General features: G+C 44.3%; 1 protein-coding gene and 1 long non-coding RNA gene across 2 annotated transcripts in view; one reads left to right on the top strand and one right to left on the bottom strand.

The window, feature by feature from the left end:
* The window catches only part of LOC137643707 (chymotrypsin-like protease CTRL-1), a 622,302-nt gene extending 620,434 nt beyond the window's left edge, over positions 1 to 1,868 (bottom strand). The window contains exon 1 of the mRNA XM_068376407.1: positions 1,610 to 1,868. The gene's annotated coding sequence lies outside the window, so the exon portion shown is untranslated. The remainder of the gene's footprint in view (positions 1 to 1,609) is intronic.
* A 481-nt stretch (positions 1,869 to 2,349) lies between these two features.
* Positions 2,350 to 22,670, top strand: part of LOC137644127 (uncharacterized) — a 120,092-nt gene continuing 99,771 nt past the window's right edge. The window contains exon 1 of the long non-coding RNA XR_011045138.1: positions 2,350 to 2,599. This is a non-coding gene — a long non-coding RNA (uncharacterized lncRNA). The remainder of the gene's footprint in view (positions 2,600 to 22,670) is intronic.

The raw sequence follows: 22,670 nt of genomic DNA, 5'->3' as shown, positions 1-22,670 counted from the left end.
GACAAAACTATTGTATAAACTATACTGCTCAAAGTTTCGAGATATGTATCCTACAATACATCTGGCAGATTTTGGCATTGATAAAAAGGCATTTCAAATAAAGAGTTTCATGGCCAGGAAACAGAAAGTGGCTTTGGGTAAGGAAACTCCCTTGATAAAAATTAGTTAGCAAAATATGTTTCGTTCTATGTATATAACCTTACTATAGTGCTATATTATTATTATTATTATTTGCTAAGCAACAACCCTAGTTGGAAAAGCAGGATGCTATAAGCCCAGGGGCTCCAACAGGGAAAATAGCTCAGTGAGGAAAGGAAACGAAAAAAAATAAAATATTTTAATTAGAGCAACATTAAAATAAATATCTCCTATATAAACTATAAAAACTTTAACTAACCAAGAGGAAGAGAATTAAGATAGAATAGTGTGCCTGAGTGCACCTTCATGCGACCCCTTACCCTTTTAAGAAGGCATTAGAAGGCATATTACCTCTAGTTTACACTCGGTATCTATGGGATAAGGTTGCAAGCCCCTGGATGTACATGTGTCTTAGATATTCCCGGTACATGACTTTTCTAAAGTCACCAATCAAGGATAAAAGTGAAGAATGGTTGCATACGCCTTTGAAGAGAAACTAGGCCTAGGCCTAATCACCAAAAATGATGGGGAATCATTGCATGATTTTTAGTTCTCTGAGTGTTATTTACCGCAATTCATGAGCTAACTAACCAGTAAAAAATGCTTAACATAACATCGCAATGACAGATGTTTAATAATAATCTATTGCCTTACGTAAAATCTGAGATTAATATTTTGTTCCTAACCAAACAACTGCATGTGCTTTATTAGTTTGAGCAGTAAAATTTGACATATGGTTGCTTTGCAATGTAGAATTGTGTTCACTCAATAATATTATTATTATTACTATCCAAGCTACAACTCTAGTTGGGAAAGCAAGATGCTATAAGCCCAGGGGCTCCAACAGGGAAAAATAGCCCAGTGAGGAAAGGAAATAAGGAAATAAATAAATGAAGAGAACAAATTAACAATAAATCATTAAAAAATAAGTAACAACGTCAAAGCAGACATGTCATATATAAACTATTAACAACATCAAAAACAAATATGTCATAAATAAACTATAAAAAGACTTTGGTAATGACTTAGTAAAGGAAACCAAAATTGCACTAGGTCTACTGTTAAGACAACAAGAATGTGTACAAACTAATATGTTTGGTATTAGCTTAGTCCAGGAAACCAAATTTGCCTTAGGCCTACAACAGGAAACTTTCGAAAACCCACTTGTGAGCCGATAAGGATGCTTACGTTGTTGTTGTTATTATTATGATTATTACTTGATAAGCTACAACCCAAGATGGAAAAGCAGGATGCTGTAAGCCCAAGAGGCTCAAACAGGGAAAATAACCCAGTGAGGAAAGGAAAATAGGAAAGATAAAATATTCTAAGAACAGTAACAATAATATAACAAATGCTTACGTTATTAAAATGTTTAAAATAGCAAATGGTATCGAGCCCTGGTCTTCAACATTAAATACCCTACACCTACAACCTTTCCAACGTTCTATTATATAATTCATATTCCTCTTACCTTTTTATCAGTCGAAAAATGTAACCAAAATAGACGACAAATCGTTTACGTTGTTGCAGTGTAGATAAACACAGATAAGCCTTTCTCGTTAATACGCTGCTCAAACGATAATTGTTGTCTACGAGGGTTTTTAGAAGGAATAGCTTCTTTACTTGGTCTACGATGTAATTGCTGTCACACAAGGAATATACACTAAATTAGAAGAGATGTCCAACGCAAGATCTTATAGTGATTACGTTCCTCACACTCGCTATCTGTACACAAACTAAAACCCTTTTAAATTTTGTTTCTTTACCTGGCCGGCCTGCATGCTGTACGACATCTTAACTATAATTAGAAAGAACCATCTTTTTATTTAATACCCAAGTGATTTTCAGTTAATGATCACAATAATTAGATTAATTATGCAGGAATGGTTAATTAGTTACGTTAAGCATATTTCATAAATGCATCATCAACATGAAAGTAATAAGCAATGGGCCACTTGTTGATCGTACGTCTGGCCATCTTAACTATAATTAGAAAGAACCATCTTTTAATTTAATACCCAAGAGCTTTTCAGTTAATGATCACAATAATTAGATTAATTATGCAGAAATTGTTAATTAGTTACGTTGAGCATATTTCATAAATGCATCATCAACATAAAAGTAATAAGCAATGGGCCACTTGTAGATCGTACGTCTGGCAGATAGTTGCTGCATGATGCGCGGGACTCTGCTTTCACTGCCATACTCGTCCTGAAGGTCGACGTTGAGAGATGAGCTTCAACTAAACCTAAGTATTCTGTGTTGTACGTGTTCATGGTTTTCCCATAGAGAGACTTTAGTGAAAAAAAAATCAGCCTGCATAGGAGATCATATTCACGAAATACTCCAGTGCCAAGAAAAATAAATAATTAAAAATGAAAGTCAAAATGTTTAACTGACAGTCGAAGCATACTATTAGGCACTACCATCTGCCACCAGCAAGAAGAGGATCGTCTTCACCGTAAGTCTCTCTCTCTCTCTCTCTCCTCTCTCTCTCTCTCTCTCTCTCTCTCTCTCTCTCTCTCTCTCTCTCTCTCTCTCTCTCTCTCAGTATGCGAATTGTGATGATTATATACCTGTATAATTGTTTTGTGAATTTTAGTATTATGGCAATTGCAGGTTTTGGCATATTAATTTGTCATTCTATTGTTTTTTTTTATGTTTTCTACTCCGTAAATACAGGGCAGATGATGCGACGGGCAATGATTGGTTAAGCATGAACTGTTCGTTTAATTTGTCATTAACTAGCAGTTTATTATTGTAATTCTCTACGAACGTTTGTTTTGTTCGTCGGTGGGCAGTGCCACCATTGTAGCAATATGTTTGAGAAACAGGTTTATCCTTTTCATTTGCGGTAAGGCTTTTATTTATTAACGAAACATTTTAGAATTTAAATTATAATGCGGCAACGCCAAAACGCCAACCTTCTGTAATATAATGTTAGCGTCCAGATATGTTTTCTTGAGCTGGTGTGTGTAATAAAGGAATCCATAGAATGGGTATAAGGTAGAAATTACTTAATTAGGGTAAATAATGGTTTTGTTTTTGGCTTATATAGGTTCTATATCTTGAATAGTAAATGCCCGGATTTTAGATTGACTAGGTATGGTTTAGACATGGTTCATTATTTATCACTCTTTGTGTGTGTGTTTTTTTTATAAGCAATAAGCTTTTATCTAATAAGGGGTTGCAGTGGGTGTAGAGAAAATTATGATAAAGCGTTAGTCAGTACTGCATTCACTCAAAAACTTCAAAATGGACGGTGAAGCGGCTCTATTGTAGGAGGTTAACGAGCAGTGTGCTAATCTCTCAACATTTTTTTGACAGAGCCTTCGTAAACTATTGCGCTCCTTTATTCGCCTGTTCCTTGGCTCATCTCTCCCCCCCCCCCCACTATAATTTGCATGACTCCAGGGTACTTAAGGTATCTATAATAAACCCTTATATCAGGTATCTATAATAAACCCTTATATCTCGTTCTTTGTGTTTTTGTAACCGGTAGATTCCGTCAGGAGAGGATCGTTTATACTTACTTTTACGGGTTTATTTCTCGCCCTCCGTCAGACACTAAAAGTCTGTTATGTATTAGTCGAAGGAATTACTTAACAAGTTAGTTATTTTACGTTTGGTTTTTATATATAAATGCTTTTAGAATTAACACACCTGGAAGGAGGTGGGGGGGGGGGGGGCGTTAGTGCCCTTAGTGCACTTCACGTGGTATTACTTGATGCTTTCGCCAGCTGCCCTTCAGCAACTATAGTCAATTTTTTTAGCGAGGCAGATTTGCACCGACTCACAGCAGTGCCCTTATAGCTCGGAAAAGTTTCCTGATCGCCGATTGGTTGGACAAGATAATTCTAACCAATCAGCGACCAGAAAACTTTCCCGAGCTAAAAGGTCACCGCTGCGAGTCGGTGCAAATCCGCCTCGCTAAAAAAATTGACTATAGACTAACTACACTCACTTTTTATTTCCCTATCTTCTTTCTCGGTTCTTTTCTTCCATCCTACTTTTATTTTCTATTATACTTCATAGTGCAATTGATAGTTTTCCTTCTGTTATGCCTCGGCGCTGAAGGGCTTCCCTGACCCCAGTGCCAGTACACCGGCATAAATCCCGCAAGCCACCCAACCAATTTCTTAAACACACAAGGCACCCATTGTTAAACTAATTGAATTGGGTAGGGAAAATTGGAAGGTGCAAAGTATTGAAGGAAAACAATATTAAATGTTAATTTGATTGTAAATGTGACATAATTAATATGCAACATGAAAAAAGTTCTAAAAATGCTAGAGTAGCGCATGTGTTACAACCGTCTACAACCGAAAATTTCGCCTTTAGTTACCGAATCACCCTTGAAATAATTACTATGAACTTCGGTCGGTAAGCGAGTTTTTTTTCTTTCTTTCTTTACCCCTTCTATTCTCGTTTTGGATAGAACCTGTGAATGGCTATCATTTGATAAATTCTGATATCGAATTCCCTATTGGCGAGAAATTGATACTTCATAACAAACTATCAAGTTAATTCTAATAGCCAGGTCTTCTCCATCATGAGGCTCAATACTACACAGTATTCTAGAAGTTTTATTCCAGCTGTTACCAAGTTGTGCAATGATCTTCCTAATCGGGTAGTTGAATCAGTAGAACTTCAAAAGTTCAAAGTTGCAGCAAATGTTTTTATGTTGACCAGGCTGACATGAGTCTTTTTATTGTTTTATATATGACATATCTGTTTTTGACATTGTTAATAGTTCATATAGGACATATGTTTTGGCGCTGTTACTGTTTTTAGAATGATATATTGTTAATTTATTCTCATCATTTATTTATTTCCTTATTTCCTTTCCTCACTGGGCTATTTTCCCCTGTTGGAGCCCTTGGGCTTATAGCATCTTGCTTTTCCAACTAGGGTTGTAGCTTGGCTAGTAATAATGATAATAATAATACATTCATTTCCGAATACTGTCACGTTTGCTTCCACTCTTTCGTTATAAATATTGGCAATCGTTGTTCGATCTTTTTAGCCTCATAACCTTACACTTGCTCTCGTTTAATATATAAATTTTAAACTTTCGAGTTCCCTCACTGTAAATACCGTTCAGTTTAATTTAATTATTTTCAGTCGTTGTCGTTATGTTCCCCCTACACATGGTTGGAAAACGGGCTATTGCGTTGGCAACCCGTAAAGAGAGAACGCTACGCTACCATCTTCTAACAGCGCCTTTACTTACTTCTCGAGTTGGCACTTCTTTTTGGTCCTATTCCAGACCTCTATATTAAAACTGAATATCCTGACACGGAGAATATCCTTCCCAAATCCCATTTAATCACTTGGTCCATTCGTACACTAACCGTTCATCTTTGTCTTGCATAGAGCCAGGGCATCCATGGGTCTAATAACTGGCAACATGTATTATTTTATTGAATCTCCAAACAATTGACATTTATTCTTCGCGGATTTATTGCATTACCATTACTGGGCCACGAGCTTACGACATGCAAATCCTTTTCACATAGGCATTTAAATGACTTTTTACACCAACCAGAGCAGCGAGAAATTAGTTAATCCTTCCCATTTCCCGGGTAGCCTAAACCCCTGGCACTTCGTGAGGTAAAATTATTCAGGCTGTACTATTCACAACAACAGCAGTTACATGTTTAGCACACAGATTAGATTGATCTGATGTTAATTGGTTAACAGTGGGTTCATATGCTCAATCTCTTAAGAGTCATTTGTAATGCAGATGCTTTCTTTCATATTCTAAGAGAGGGCAAGTTACTTACCGGGGGGGGGGGGGGGTGTTAGTTAGGCTTTTCGAGAATAATTACAGATGGTTTCAAATCACTGGAGCCAAGATGTATGTCTACTGTAGGTTCTAGAGCTTGTGATATGCTGCCCCAACGCTATATAACAAAAGCTACCACTAGACATCCAAAAGACGGAAGATATTAAGGCTTTCCAGAAGGATCTGAAGACTTTCTTGTTTTTTAAGTGCTCTGTTAATCCAGATTTGACAATTAACGCGGAATACGCTGTGTGATACTCTATCTTAGAATGCATAAGACACAAACCTCGTATGTCATGTAGTACATAGGGTTTCCCTGTGTAATAGGACCAGGAATACAGCCATTAAGTCAAGTACAGTAAAATAAGGGTATTATAACTAGGTCTCCTCATGGTACTTTACTTTGGGGGTACGGTACATCAGATTCCCGAATCATTGATGTTTAGTTGGAGGTTGTATCTGGACCGTAAGACGGTAGTCAATAGTGGAGAGAGAGAGAGAGAGAGAGAGAGAGAGAGAGAGAGAGGAGAGAGAGAGAGAGAGAGAGAGAGAGAGAGAGAGAGAGGAGAGAGAGAGAATGTTTTTGATGACATTTGCTGTGATTTCGATTAGGCTAACCCTTTATGATGAAATAGACAAAGTATAAAGGGAGAGTAAAATGAGGCCGTCTTTGAACATTTAGATCAGACGTGAACAATTTAAAAAAAAAAAATACTAAATAAATGGGTGAGCCGACATCACTCGCATTCCTAGCATGCTCACTCTGGCGTTTTAAGTGATATAATAGATGCTTTGGCATTTCCTGTTTGGTCTGCGGCCTTTTTCAATAGTGGCCGGTCAAGTTATGAGCTGTGACAGCTGTCCAGCAATTTTATAGTCCCCTGTTAAAGGTTCCTCTGAATTGATATATGAAACAAAAGAGACTCGTAATTTTATCGTTCAATTAGTATGGCTTTTTATGCTAATACGCGCTTTCAGTACCCTTCACCTGAAAAAAAAAAATGCCAAGGGTTGGAAAAGAAACGATATGTATAAATTATCAAGAATCATATTGTTACGCATCAACTTCACTGGACGTGATAGGCCTATTGAATTGTCTTCCATCAACCGTTGTTTATTGAAAACTTATGGACATTAGTTCAAGAATTAATCATGGAATTTACAAGATTCTATTTTATCCGGCACCATATCACTTTCACTCAACCTTATTTTCTTTATATAATCGTGGCATTTGTCGTATATGTGGATGATGGGGAAATATATTAAAGGATATAGTTTCATCCGGAGCACGTGCCTAAATGCGGTTAGTACTAGGTCCTGCGTCAAATCTCTCTCTCTCTCTCTCTCCTCTCTCTCTCTCTCTCCTCTCTCTCTCTCTCTCTCTCTCTCTCTCTCTCAGAATTTCTTCGTAATAATTACGAGCATAAAGATTTTAATTAGACAAAAGTTTTGTGTATTGTACCTGACTTCAAAACACTCGTGTTAAGCTATTGCGCGAACTGTTTGATGAATACGAGTGTGAAAAATCTCTGTAATGAACAAAAATTCTTTACTGAAAGGATTTAATTCCTGTGAACAGAGACGCGTAGGTGTTCGTGTCTCCTAGTTTGTTTAAAATCTATTTTACTTGATACAATATCTTTACGTAAATTCAATGTGTGCTATTCATAATGTTCTAATTTCCCTCATGTCCCCTCGTCTTTTTATGCTATTTTTTAAAGCAGTCCTCCTTAAAGCATCAAAGTCTCTCTCCCGGCTAAAATGTTTGCAAAGTGAGCTGAGCCACTTCAGATATTCGCCAGTAAACACCGCAGTTTGACTCCGGAGGATTTTATTCGGTTCCCAGATTTCGAGTGTTTGATAAGAGTTCAGGATATTGATACTTCAAGCGGGGTTTTACCTTTACTTTTATATGCAAAGGTGAAGAGTAGCACTCTGCAATCCTTAATGTCTCAATGTTTTTTTAATCTATTTTTAGTTTTAGCCTGAAACGCATTACTGCTATTAAACAGTATTTTGTTATCTTATTCGATAAAAAATGTAACTTGCATTCGTATGGCTCTCTTAGCCTGGGACCCTGAGTTTTATAAAATTAAACTGTTTACCAGGAAAGTTACTGCTCTCCCTGCTGACGTTCTGGTGTGTATCTTTTCAGATGATACTAAAACTGAAACCTATAATCTTAATTTACAATTTTCTTATTTCCTTAAGTCTCTCTCTCTCTCTCTCTCTCTCTCTCTCTCTCTCTCTCTCTCTCTCTCTCTCTCTCTCTCAATTCTAGTCAACAGGTTACACATTCACCGGATAAGATTTTGCATGCGTACGTTAATATTTCATCTTGTTAAATTAAGTCATTCATTAGGTTTATTTTCCATTTTGTTTTCAATACAAAGTGACTCTGTGCTCTGCAAACGCGTTAGTATATTTTTCTTTTATTCTAACTTTAATTCCTTTTATAACTAAAATGGAATTTTATTACACAACTAAAGAGTTTGGGATGTTTTTTAGCTTGAGTGGTTTCCCTAAAACAATACTGATGTCGGTTCACCGCGTGTAACCTACAAGTTTGAGGCTTCTCGACGCTAGTAAGATATTCACTATGCCATATTGCTAGGAGAAAATTTAATGTTGTTTTGAATAAGCGCCGTGTTAAGTAGTTTACTGTAAGTGAGAGATCGATTTATGTTTAATGCCATACGTAGTGTCGCGATTGTTTATGTAAGGTAATTGAACTAACCATTCATTCAAATACAGAATGTAATTATAAGACATTTGCAATTACATTCCGTTTGCTTGCAAATGGAGCAAGTGATATTGCTCGTGAATTTGATCCGTCGTTGATCCATTGCTAACGAAAGCACATTCGTTAACCCTAAGTGTTGTGACGTAAATTCATAAGCAGTTTACGGATAAAGCTGGGGAACTTTTCGCTCTCAAGAGGACCTAGGCCTACGGCGAATTAAATAAGTTTATCAGATTTTTTATTGTTTGATTCTGAATCCGCTGTAGTAGAAAACAGGCCTGGATCGTTATTGTTTTATGGTGTGTAAAAAAAAAAATAGGATTTTATATCCTTTACATAAAGCTCTTGTAATGAGGCAGTGGATTCAGAGCACCTCACATGTTGGTCTGTTGGAATGACTTGAGGGTCTTAGCAGTGTTACCTTCGGCCATTACCTACACTTGCTTTATATCCTGCTACTCTTTACGTATGTTCCCGCTTCCTACCTTCTTGTCTAACCTCTTTTGGCAATTTCGGGTCTCCCCAATTGCGTCATGTGAATGGCCTACCATTTCCCAACGTTGAGACATATAGCCGAAAGTCTACCTTGTTGTTTATATTATTCATAATTCAATGTAAATAGAACAAATATAAACACCCAAACATCTTAAGGGAATTGCTTCTTACCGTGCATTCAACAAATCGTGTTGAGACGAGAATAATTATTAAGCTAGTTTCAAATTATTGGAGCCAAGAAATATACAAACTGTAGTTTCTAGAGATTTCCAATATGTGGTCCCAAGCCTGTACAAGCAGCTCCCACTAGACATTCGAAAGACTAAAAATATCAAGACTTTCATGAAGAAATTGAATACTTGTTTTACAAGTGCTTCGATAGTGTGGATTTGACAATTATTAACACCCATTATATCGTGCCATACGCAAAATAACTAAATGTATTGACTCGTGAGAATTTATCTGGTAAACTGATCTCGTAGGTCGTTAAAGCGTAGGGTTTCCCTGCTTGATATGTCCAAGAAAGCAGTCCCTAAGTAAAGAAAGGGAATCAATATGCTACGCTTCAAGAAAATCATGGTTACGTAGTGTCGACCATATACGGGTAAGCCTTTTTTTAATCAAATTATCATCACGGGCGTTGACTGAATTGACCGAAACACGTGAGGTTTTAAGGGCGTTACTTTTGTTGATAAGCTAACAAGTAATAAACCTTCATTATCTTAGCAACGTTTGCGAAATTAATATTTTAGCTTGTTAGTGCCATGATCCCCCTATAAAGAACGTGCTTATATATATATATATATATATATATATATATATATATATATATATATATATATATATATATATATATATATATATATATATATATATATATATATAATGTGTTTGTGTGCGTGTGTTTTGTTATTTGTCACGCTCAGAGACATTGCCAGACGTATACCCTGGGTGAAAGAGGGTACCCTCTGAGAGGTACGTACACTCGGAAACCACAATCTCCCACAAATTGCCGAAACTGTCGTGTTGTAGTAAGGAAAGGGAAGGGTTGAATCTGCGCGTGTTGGCATAATCTTTTCTCAATATTTAGGCTAGCCGTCATTTCTGACGGGTCGCGTACAGTAGTTTGTTATAATAGGTAAGTCGTTTGGTGGCCGATTTAAGTAAAACTAGGTTAGATATAACAAATTTGCACCACCAATTTAAGATCGTGTAATCGTTTTTTTTTTTTTTTTTTAATAATAATCCTGTAAACACATGTTATCATGATTATTACGGTACTCTGAGATGAGATCGGTTTTTATAATAAAGCCTACGATGTATTTAATAGATCTCGAGGGATGATAGTTTCCCAAATTGTCAGCTGTTGCTAAAAGTACAATATTCTGGTGTAGACAAGATTCTGAACGAAGCTCAAGTAGTATGAACACGATCGCGTCACCACAACGTGCGTGACTTAAAACTAGCCATCTTTCAATTTCTATTCTTCTAGGGTGATGGACCTCTTCCGTCCAAAAATTAGCATAAACTATTATTATTATTATTATTATTATTATTATTATTATTATTATTATTATTATTACTTGGTAAGCTACAACCCTAGTTGGAAAATTTGTGAGGACTTGGTGCCGAAGAGACGGCATGTAGATACAGAAAATCGTGAAATAAAATGTATTTTACCTAATGGAAACAAGAATATACTATTTTTCGTACGATTGTTTATTAAAAAGCACATTAGTATTTCAGAAACTGAGAATGTTCTTATAGATTGGAAAGTAATCGTAGGGAAGTCGTTCATGGAGCTAGAAAGACACAATTGTGAAGACTATTTCCCTGAAATTATCAATTAATCTTTAAAGAAAAAAAATATACCCAAAATAGATTGGTTAAACTTTACATGGCCAGCACTTAGCCATGAAAACATTCCAATGTAGGTTCTCAAAAGTCTCCCATAGTGGTTATATTTACCAGGCATTTAATAAAATCTTGATTTATCCAGATTTGATGTTAAATTATCAGATTTGCCTTTATTCCTTTGCCAAAATGAGAAAACAAATCGAAATAACCATAAACGTAGCTTAGTATCAGCGCAATACTTTTAATTACATATCTGTATTGGATATTTTTAGTAGCCATTAGTTGATGGAATTTTCCATCTTCTATGCGACCTGTGATAAAGTTACACCGCACTTCATTTCGAAATCCTCAAAGATACTTATATTTAATAATGGAATTGTAAAATAAGTTCATACTTGTTTTAAAAAGAACTCTCGACGAATTTAAAAATGACTAATATCTTCGTAATTCCATTAACTGTTCATCATTGTCCCATGCTTCGTATAGGAAATGGAGCCTTTTTTTCCAGTTCTAATATTGCAAACACTTAATATTCTAAACGGCTCTAAAAACATTACAGCAAGAACTCACTATCATCGCTTCTCAAACTACTGACTTCATCGAATGTTTGGACGTATCCAAAATCCTACTTCGTTTCTTAAAATGTTGGTCAAATGAAGACTAGAATATCGTAGCGTTGTCATTGCGTCATGGAAAACAGAAGATTGAGGCTTTCAAACTAACAGAATACGTAATAGTGCATTTCGGCAGGTGTATATACCATATAACTCAATACTACAGAGTATTCTAGAAGTTTTATTCCAGCTGTTACCAAGTTGTGGAATGATCTTCCAAATCGGGTAGTTGATTCAGTAGAACTTCAAAAGTTCAAAGTTTGAGTAAATATTTTAATGTTGACCAGGCTGATATGAGTCTTTTTATAGTTTATATATGACATATCTGTTTTTGACGTTGTTAATAGTTTATGTAGGATATATCTGCTTTGACGTTGTTACTGTTTTAGAATGATTTATTGTTAACTTGTTTTCGTCATTTATTTATTTCCTTATTTTCTTTCCTCACTGGGCTATTTTTCCCTATTGGAGCCCTTGGGCTTATAGCATCTTGCTTTTCCAACTAGGGTTCTATTACATATGTCTCCGCTAGAATTGTTTGAAAGCCCTATCATTAATTTTGTACAAAAATTTGATGTTTTTATTTTGTGGGTTGACATGTTCTTGTAAAAACTAAACCCTTACCTGTAGTATCAGTATCTTTAGAGGTAGTAGGTTGGCCAGGGCACCAGCCGCCCGTTGAGATACTACCGCTATGGGGTCCTTTTGACTGGCCAGACAATACTACATTGGATCCTTCTTTCTGGTTACGGTACACTTTCCCTTTGCCTATACATACACCGAATAGTCTGGCCTATTCTTTACAGATTCTCCTCTGTCCTCATATACCTGACAACACTGTGATTATCAAACAATTCTTCTTCGCCCAAGGGGTTAACTACTGGAATGTAATAGTTCAACGGCTACTTTCTCTTGGTAGGGGTAAAAGAGACTCTTTAGCTATGGTCAGGAGCTCTTCTAGGAGAAGGACACTCCAAAATCAAACCACTGTTCTCTAGTCTTGGGTAGTGCCATAACATCTGTACCATGGTCTCCCACTGTCTTGGGTTAGAGATCTCTTGCTTGAGGGTACACTCGGGCACACTATTCTATCTTATTTGTCTTCCTCTGGTTTTGTTAAAGTTTTTATAGTTTATTTAAGAAATATTTATTTCAATGTTGTTACTGTTCGTAAGATATTTTAGTTTTCCTTGTTTCCTTTCCTCACTGGGCTATTTTCCCTGTCGGAGCTGGGCTTATAGCATTCTGCTTTTCCAACTAGGGTTGTAGCTTAGCAAGTAATGATATATATATATATATATATATATATATATATATATATATATATATATATATATATATATATATATATATATATATATATATATATATATATATATATATATATATATATATATATATATATACATATATATATATATATATATATATATATATATATATATATATATATATATATATACATAATATATATATATATATATATATATATATATATATATATATATATATATATATATATATATATATATACATATACATATATATATATATATATATATATATATATATATATATATATATATATATATATATATGTACAGTATATAAGTGTGTGTATATATAATCATATAGTATACAGTATCATATTTACATTTCACTTTGATCAAAATCCGTTTTTTGGTCTCAGGCCATGTCGTGCTGATGGAAGTATACTAGAGAATTGTCTTAAAATTACTATTAGCTGTGGGTTTGTGTATGTGCCTTCTACCTTGAATAGATTCTCCTTATCTGGTCTGCTAGATCTGTATGTGAAAATCCAGAGATTTCTCATGCATGCCAAGCCTGGAGCCGGCTTAGTGCATCCTGCCCCCCAGCAGGGAAATGTCGATGTCAACAATAGGGATTCTAGGTTTGTATTTCCCATCAGAACAAAAGGATAGAGTTTGAAACGTACCCTGTTCACTTACCTTAAGTACTTAAGGTCATGATTATTCCTTTAGAAAATAATATTGTGACTTCAAGAACCTAAACACCATAACTTAGTAAAACTCTATCATACTTTATTAGCTTATAACTGAGGGAGCAGTGATAGGACGCAAATACGGTTAAGTATTTTTTGTTCCGTAACTGAAATACAAACCACGCTATTTATATGGGGATAATTACTTCGGCGTAGCTAAATGACAAGCCATAAAGTTTTAACGAGGGTTTCCTACCCCACCGCTAGTTATCGGGGAGGGGGGGTAGTCAGCTACCCCTCCCCCCTCACACGCACCGCACCGGTGAATAGCTCACTTTACTTTTGGCTCGGAGAGACGACAGACCTGTCAGCGCTCTCCTCTTTGTTGACTGCCATAATCTCGTTTGCTTTTTCTTTTCAGTGTGTGTGTGAAGTTGGCCTCTATTACTCGTCATGCGTACGTGCCCTGGACTTCCCGGCCGCCCTTGTGGGACCTTTATGTCGGCCTTGGACACGGATCCTCACTCCTTATGCCCTTAGTGTAGGGGCCAACGGTGTGATAGGTTTAACGTGTGTATTGAGTGTAGGGAGTGGTCTACCTCCCAGTGGGAGAGGTTTGCCCGGCGTCGTAAGAAGGCGGCTAAAAGGGATCTTTCTCCTTCGGAAGCTTCTCGGAATAGAGAAAATCCCAGGTCGTCTTCTTCCGCCGCCCTTTCCTCCTCCGAAGCTCCCGCTCGAGCGGCCTCTTCCGAGAGGCCGGCGAGTGGTAGCGTAGACCGTAATGTTGTTGATGTTATTAACCGATCCCGGGGTGAGGGAGAGGTCGTTGCCTCCCATAGCGAGGCGACTGCCCCTTCCCCCTCGGAGGAGGTAGTTGTATCTAATAAGGATCTGTTTCAGCTTTGGGCTTCCTTGGGGCTGCAGGGTTCGCCTTCCAAGGAAGCTCTGTTTGACATGATCAAACGGGGTGCGGCCGCCGAACAATCGTCAACTTCAGCGGAGATAGATCCTCTGTCTGTGGTTGACGTTGTTGTGTCGGAAACATCCCGTGGGTCTGGCCAAACTCCCATTCCTGTGGCTGCGGTAGCGGAAGGCTCTGACTCCCCCTCTGAACATCCTTCGAGGGAGGAGCTTAGTCCCACGGTCTCTCCTGCCGGTGATACTCCCTCTCGGGGAGTTCACTTATAGAGACTCCTCTTCGGAGGCCCATTGATGGTCAGCCTGCTGATCCCACGGCCCCTCGTGGGCGTATAAGGCGGAAGGCTCGTCCTCCCCTTCACCGTAGAGGCCTTCCTTCCTCCTTCAAAGGGGTTAAGAGGCGCCTCTTCGGCTCGTCATCACCACAGTCCTCTGCGGAGGAGACGACTCGCCGTTCTCCTGTCCTGCCAGCTACCAACCTAGACCTCTCCGGGGATCGTTCGCGATCCCCTTCGGAGGATGGTCGTTCTTCGGGACTTTGTGACCTGTCGCCCAGACCATCTACGTCTAAGGATCCTGATGCGCTTTACGCGCCACCTGATACTGTCTCTGCGCAGTCTCCAGGCCCTTCGCGTCTGCAGGGACTTGAGCGCGAAACTGCGCCTCTCGCCCCTAAGCGCCAGGCACCGCCTGCGCGCCCGCTTGCTGTTGTTCCTGCTGATCCTGACATAGCGCCTTGGCGCTCACCCTTAGGCGTTCGCGCCTCTGTTCCTGCCACGCGTCAGGGTCCCCCTGCGCGCCCACGCCCTTCGGCGCCCCGTCGCCCTCCAGCAGTTCCTGAAGTAGCGCGCAAGCGCCCAACTGCGCATACGCGCCCTGCTCCTGATATAGCGCCACCGCGCTCACCTGCGCACACGCGCCCAGTTCCTGATACGGCGCCTACGCGTCCACCGGTGCCCCAGCGGCCACCTGTGCCCACGCGCCCTCCAGCGCCTCGGTGCCCCCCAGTTCCTGTTTCATCGCCCGCGGTCCAGGAGGTTCCTGAGTTGGCGCACATGCGCCCACAGGTTCCTTCGGACTCGTCGCGCCCCTCGGGGGAAAAGCGCGACACGCGCCCATGCGCGGTTCCAGTTCCAGCGCTCACGCGCACACCAACACGCCCGCGCGTTGCTTTGAACCCATCGCGCCCACCTAGGAAGACACGCGATACGCGTCCGCGTGTAGTTCCTGCTCCAGCGCCCACGCGCTCACCATCGCGACCACGCGCTCACCATCGCGACCACGCGCTCACCATCGCGACCACGCGTCGCCCAAGAGGCTCCCAAGTTAGCGCACGGGCGCTTACGGCCGTCTCTGGGCTCTCCCTCTAGACCGCACGAGCTTGTTACCGATACGATCACGCACAACGCTCCAGTATCGCGCCCTGTTCCTGCTACGCGCCCCATTCCTGTATTTAAGACAACTAAGGTTGCCCAACGAACTCCAGAGTGCCCTCACGCGGCCTCCTCAGCCTTGCACTCCGGTGCAACCGCATCCTGATGCGCGCCCACGATCACCAGCGCGACCAGCACGCCCACAGGCGAGTGTGCCGGTCTTGTCGGACCAGCGCCAACCCTCTCGCCCCAGGTCGCTCGCGACCCTGCTCCAGCACTAACGCGCCCTCACCGGTTCTTCCGGACACGCGCTCAGTCGCCCCCGTTATCTCGCGCCCTTCGGGGCTGCGCCAGGTCGCTGTGCGCCCGCACATTGGGCCTCCTCCAGCTCCTAATCGCCGCACGCCTACGCCATCACCCACGCGCTCTTGAGGCCATGTTCCCGCTGCAGCTGCTGCGCGCCCACGCGCCCGCGCCGTCGCCTGCGCGTCACCGCTCCTGAACACCCACCTGCGCGCCCGCCCCCACCCACGCGGGTGCGCGCGCGCTAGTTTCCAGTATCGCGCCACCCATCCACGAGCGACCCTGATCAGGGCCCGTTGCACGAGCCCCAGCGCGATCGCCGCCAGGCGGACCCTTCCTCGTCGCGCTCCCCTCCCCGCAATAGCAGACCAGCGCGCTCACCAGAGGGGGGGCCCTCCCCGGACAGGTCTAGGGATTCTTCTCTTTCAGCCCTGCAGGCGAACCCTCGTTTGTCGACTCCTCCTAGGGATCCCTCGATCCCCTTGATTCCACAGGGAGTGTCCGACATCGCAGCTGTCAGATAGCAGCCCTGGTTCGGCACCCTACTCAGAGCTCTTGTGCAGGCGATTAAGCTAGCCCTCTGTGATTCGGGTCGCAAACCGACGGCAGCTTCCTCCCCCCTGAAGAGGAAGAGAGGAGTCTCTCCCGTGGATCCTCCTCCGAGGCCTATTCTGTCCCCGCTCAGATCCTTACGCAAGGCTCCTACTCCCCTTCAGACCTTCTCGCCCTCCCCTGCGGAGGAGGATTACCCCTCCTCAGGAGAGTCGGACGAGCAGGAATACTGGGTTCGTCCCTGAGTTTGTGGCTAAGACTCAAAATCCTGGGATTCCGGACCCACGATTCGACTCCTTCCGGATTTCGAGTCTCCGTTCTGTAACAGATGACCCAGACCATCTCCTACTGTGCCCAGTCAGGAGTGTGAGGCTCTATCTTAAGAGAACAGCTGCAGCTCGTCCTCGAGTGCGAGCATTGTTTGTGAGCACAGGAAGGACGAAGAGGAGGGTCTTGTTTGTGAGCACAGGAAGGACTAAGAGGAGGGTCACTAAGAACACCATCTCAGCATGGATTCGCAGGGTCATCCACCATTCCCTGTTCCTCCTCTTCCCGAGAGGTCTCCTCGTCCAGAGGTGGAGAAGGACCTGCCTCCTTCGCTTCTCGAGCCCTATATCCCGCCCAGGAGGGAGCCTAAGGACTAAGACGATTCCCAAATCGTCAGCTGGGATCAGGCAGGAACTGTCTAGAACCGTCGAGGATGTCCACGTGTCCCCCCAGGAAGAGCCCCTGGGGACGGGAGACTTCGCTGCAAGTCCTTCAGGAGGAGAGCACCAGGAGTCAGAACATACTTTCTGGCAAGTCCTGACCCTCATGAGGAACCTTAATGGGATCCCAGACCCTGAGGTCCCACCTCGTGAAGGGAAGGACACGGTCCTGGACCGCGTCTACGGCACTCAGAAACCCTCTAGGGCCAGTGCAGCTTTGCCCTGGTCCAAGGGATGAAGAGTGCCAGGGACAAGGTCGAGTGCCAGCTCGCTGAGCTTGCCTCCTCCAGCAGATCTAGTGCCTGTAATAAGCTCCTCCCTCCTCCTCGAGTCCATCAGAGGAGGTACTTTGAGATCCTCAAGGAGTCTTCTCTGAGTCTTCCCTTGCATCACTCCGTGGAAGAACTCACAGGGGCAGTCCCTCTTGAGAGACTCTCCAACCGGCACGTGTCCTTCTCTGCCACTGAGATCCTGAGCCAGGAGAAGGTCATCAAGTGCGCCATGCAGGCGACTTCATGGCTCGACATCTGGCTGGGGTCTCTGGGCATCCTGGTGCGGTCCGAGGACCTCTCCAAAGAAAGCACCAGGAAAGCGCTGGAAACCTTTCTTCTCTCGGGCACACGGACCATTGAGTTTCTGTCCCAGCAAGTCTCGTGCTTGTGGGCCAACACGATCCTCAAGTGCCGGGATGCTGTGGCCGAGAGGTTCCACCATAAGGTACCCAGTGCGGAGTGTAGCAGGCTAAGACACTCTTCCGTTCTCGGTAAGAGCCTGTTTGAGCCTAAGGTCGTGGAGCTCACTGCCGAGAGGTGGAGGAAATCCAACCAGGATTCCCTCATTCATAGAGCCCTGACATCGATGCCCTATAAGCCTCCAGCAGCCCAGCAGCCCCGTCCTGCTAAGGACACACAAAGAAGATGACCACCGCAGCAAAGCCCAAGGTGTCTAAGCCCTTTCCTGCCAAGAGCAGGAGGGGCAAGAAGTCCTCCAGGGGAGGCAAAAACCCTAGAGGTACCAGCCGAGGCCGGAAGCGCTAGGGTTGGCAATCCCCCTGCATGTCCACCAGTGGGGGGATACCTTCAGAGTTGCGCGACAAGGTGGCAGCAACTCGTGGCGGATGCCTGGACGATCTCCATGATCTCTCTAGGGTATCACGTCCCGTTCACAGCCTCTCTACCTCCCCTGACAGCGAACCCAGTGTCGTTGAGCTCTTTTGCCATGGGATCGGCGAAAGAGCAGGCCCTCCAGGCTGAAGTCCAGACCATGTTGGAGAAGGACGCTCTCCAGGAGGTCGTAGACGGGTCCCCAGGCTTCTACAGTCGACTCTTTCTAGTGAGAAAGGCGTCTGGAGGCTGGAGACCAGTCATCGACCTCTCGACCCTGAACGGGTTTGTCAAGCAGACTTCGTTCAGCATGGAGACGGCAGACACGGTCAGGCTTGCAGTGAGACCGCGAGACTTTATGTGCACACTGGACCTGAAGGACGCATACTTCCAGATCCCAATCCATTCGTCTTCAAGGAAGTACCTGAGATTTTGCCTAGACAACAAGATCTACCAGTTCAAGGTGCTGTGTTTCAGTCTCTCCACAGCTCCTCAGGTGTTCACCAGAGTCTTCACCATCATCTCTTCATGGGCTCACAAGATCGGCATCCGTCTCCTTCGTTATCTGGATGACTGGCTGATCCTGGCAGACTCGGAGGCGACCCTTCTTCGCCACCGAGACCGGCTCATCGAAGTTTGCCAAAATCTGGGGATCGTGGTAAATATCGAGAAGTCCTCTCTGCAGCCCTCTCAGAAACTGGTATATCTAGGCATGGTCATAGACACCAATCTCCACAAAGCCTTCCCATCAGACGAAAGGATAGCAAGGCTGAGGAAGGTTGCGAAATCTTTCCTCAATCGAGAGGAATTCCCAGCCCAATCGTGGCTTCGCCTCCTCGGTCACCTCTCCTCCCTGACCCGTCTCGTTCCCAACAGCCGCCTCAGAATGAGATCCCTCCAGTGGCGACTCAAGTCTCGGTGGAGTCAAGGACTCGACTCCCCGGACATCCTGATCCCCATGGGATCTGCGGAACGAGCGGACCTCAGTTGGTGGGTGGCAGGCGAGAACCTACGAAAGGGAGTGGATCTTCTCGTCCCTTCCCCGGATTTGATGCTGTTTTCGGACACATCAAACAAAGGGTGGGGGGCCCACGTTCTGAACCACAGGACCTCAGGCCTGTGGTCAGAATCAGAAAGGTACCTTCACATAAACCTGCTAGAAATGAAGGCCGTATTCCTGGCTCTTGATAAGTTCCACCAAGTCCTGTCGGGCCACTCGGTGGTGGTGATGAGCGACAACACCACCGTCGTGGCTTATATCAACAAGCAGGGAGGTACCTTTTCGGAACAGCTATCCCATCTTGCAGTAGAGATCCTGAGATGGTCCGAAGTCCACTCGATTTCACTAGTGGCTCGCTTCATTCCAGGCAAGAGGAATGTGCTCGCCGCAGTCTGAGCAGAGCGACGCAGATAGTGAGTACCGAGTGGTCTTTGGATCCTCAGATAGCCAACAAAGTCCTGACTTTGTGGGGTTCCCCGACAGTGGATCTGTTCGCTACGGCGCTGAACACCAAGCTCCCGCTGTACTGCTCCCCAGTCCCGGACCCCAAGGCTCTCTGGCAAGATGCTTTCTAACAACGGTGGGACAACGTTGATGTGTACGCCTTTCCCCCGTTCTGTCTGATGAGGAGGGTACTCAACAAGACCAGAACATGGGTCAATCTCTCGATGACCTTGATAGCTCCGCTATGGCATCATGCAGAGTGGTTCCCGGATCTTCTGCAGCTCCTTATGGAGATCCTAAGGGAGCTCCCTCCACGTCACGAGCTACTCAGACAACCACACTCCAACATCTACCACAAAGCTGTAGCTTCGCTTCGGCTTCACGCCTGGAGACTATCCAGCATCTCCTCACAGAGAGAGGATTTTCGCAACAGGTTGCGGAAAGGATGTCTGGCCACCTGCGCAAGTCATCCGCAGGAATCTACCCGGCAAAGTGGCGAGTTTTCAGTGGTTGGTGCTGTGGAAGGGGTATCTCTCCCCTCGATGCCACTTTACCAGCAATAGCGGAGTTCCTCGTTTATCTGCGGGAAGAAATGTGCCTTTCAGTCTCGGCAGTGAAAGGCTATCGCTCAGCCTTAAGTCTTGCCTTCAGGTTCAAAGGAATGGACATTTCCTCCTCGCTGGGACTGTCTCTTCTCATACGGAGTTTTGAACTTACCTTCCCTCAGTCGGAAGTGAGACCTCCTCCTTGGAACGTGGTTCGAGTTCTGAGGTCTTTTAAGAGACCTCCCTACAAACCATTACGGCAGGCTTCTGATCGCCACCTTACCTGGAAGACGGTGTTCCTGCTGGCTTTGGCCTCGGCCAAGTGAGTCAGCGAACTTCATGGTCTCTCCTACGACGTCGCCCATTCAAGGGGATGGGGGGAGGTAACGTTCAGCTTCGTCCCTGAGTTTGTGGCTAAGACTCAGAACCCGGGAGTGCCGGACCCAAGGTTCGACTCTTTCCAGGTTTCGAGTCTCCGTTCTGTAACAGATGACCCAGACCATCTCCTACTGTGCCCAGTCAGGAGTCTGAGGCTCTATCTTAAGAGAACAGCTGCAGCTCGTCCTCAAGTGCGAGCATTGTTTGTGAGACAGGAAGGACGAAGAGGAGGGTCACTAAGAACACCATCTCAGCATGGATTTGCAGGGTCATCCACCATTCCCTGTTCCTCCTCTTCCCGAGAGGTCTCCTCGTCCAGAGGTGGAGAAGGACCTGCCTCCTTCGCTTCTCGAGCCCTTTATCCCGCCCAGGAGGGAGACTAAGGACTCTAAGACGATTCCCAAATCGTCAGCTGGGATCAGGCAGGAACTGTCTAGAGCCGTCGAGGATGTCTACGTGTCCCCCCAGGAAGAGCCCCTGGGGACGGGAGACTTCGCTGCAAGTCCTTCAGGAGGAGAGCACCAGGAGTCAGAACATACTTTCTGGCAAGTCCTGACCCTCATGAGGAACCTTAATGGGATCCCAGACCCTGAGGTCCCACCTCGTGAAGGGAAGGACACGGTCCTGGACTGCGTCTACGGCACTCAGAAACCCTCTAGGGCCAGTGCAACTTTGCCCTGGTCCCAAGGGATGAAGAGTGCCAGGGACAAGGTCGAGTGCCAGCTCGCTGAGCTTGCCTCCTCCAGCAGATCGAGTGCCGGTAATAAGCTCCTACCTCCTCCTCGAGTCCATCAGAGGAGGTACTTTGAGATCCTCGAGGAGTCTTCTCTGAGTCTTCCCTTGCATCACTCCGTGGAAGAACTCGCAGGGGGAGTCCCTCTTGAGAGACTCTCCAACCGGCACGTGTCCTTCTCTGCCACTGAGATCCTGAGCCAGGAGAAGGTCATCAAGTGCGCCATGCAGGCGACCTCATGGCTCAACATCTGGCTGGGGTCTCTGGGCATCCTGGTGGGGTCCGAGGACCTCTCCAAAGAAAGCACCAGGAAAGCGCTGGAAACCTTTCTTCTCTCGGGCACACGGACCATTGAGTTTCGGTCGCAGCAAGTCTCGTGCTTGTGGGCCAACACGATCCTCAAGCGCCGGGATGCTGTGGCCGAGAGGTTCCACCATAAGGTACCCAGTGCAGAGTCTAGCAGGCTCAGACACTCTTCCGTTCTCGGTAAGAGCCTGTTTGAGCCTAAGGACGTGGAGCTCACTGCCGAGAGGTGGAGGAAATCCAACCAGGATTCCCTCATCCATAGAGCCCTGACATCGAGGCCCTATAAGCCCCCAGCAGCCCCGTCCTGCTAAGGACACAAAGTAGACGACCACCGCAGCAAAGCCCAAGGTGTCTAAGCCCTTTCCTGCCAAGAGCAGGAAGGGCAAGAAGTCCTCCAGGGGAAGCAAAAACCCTAGAGGTACCAGCCAAGGCCGGAAGCGCTAGGGTTGGCAATCCCCCTGCATGTCCACCAGTGGGGGGATACCTTCAGAGTTGCGCGACAAGGTGGCAGCAACTCGGGGCGGATGCCTGGACGATCTCCATGATCTCTCTAGGGTATCACGTCCCGTTCACTGCCTTTCTACCTCCCCTGATAGCGAACCCAGTGTCGTTGAGCTCTTTTGCCATGGGATCGGCGAAAGGGCAGGCCCTCCAGGCCGAAGTCCAGACCATGTTGGAGAAGGACGCTCTCCAAGAGGTCGTAGACGGGT

This window comes from Palaemon carinicauda, chromosome 7 (assembly GCF_036898095.1).
Source record: "Palaemon carinicauda isolate YSFRI2023 chromosome 7, ASM3689809v2, whole genome shotgun sequence".
Classification (NCBI taxonomy): Eukaryota; Metazoa; Arthropoda; class Malacostraca; order Decapoda; family Palaemonidae; genus Palaemon; species Palaemon carinicauda.
This window is presented reverse-complemented; position numbering and strand designations above follow the sequence as displayed.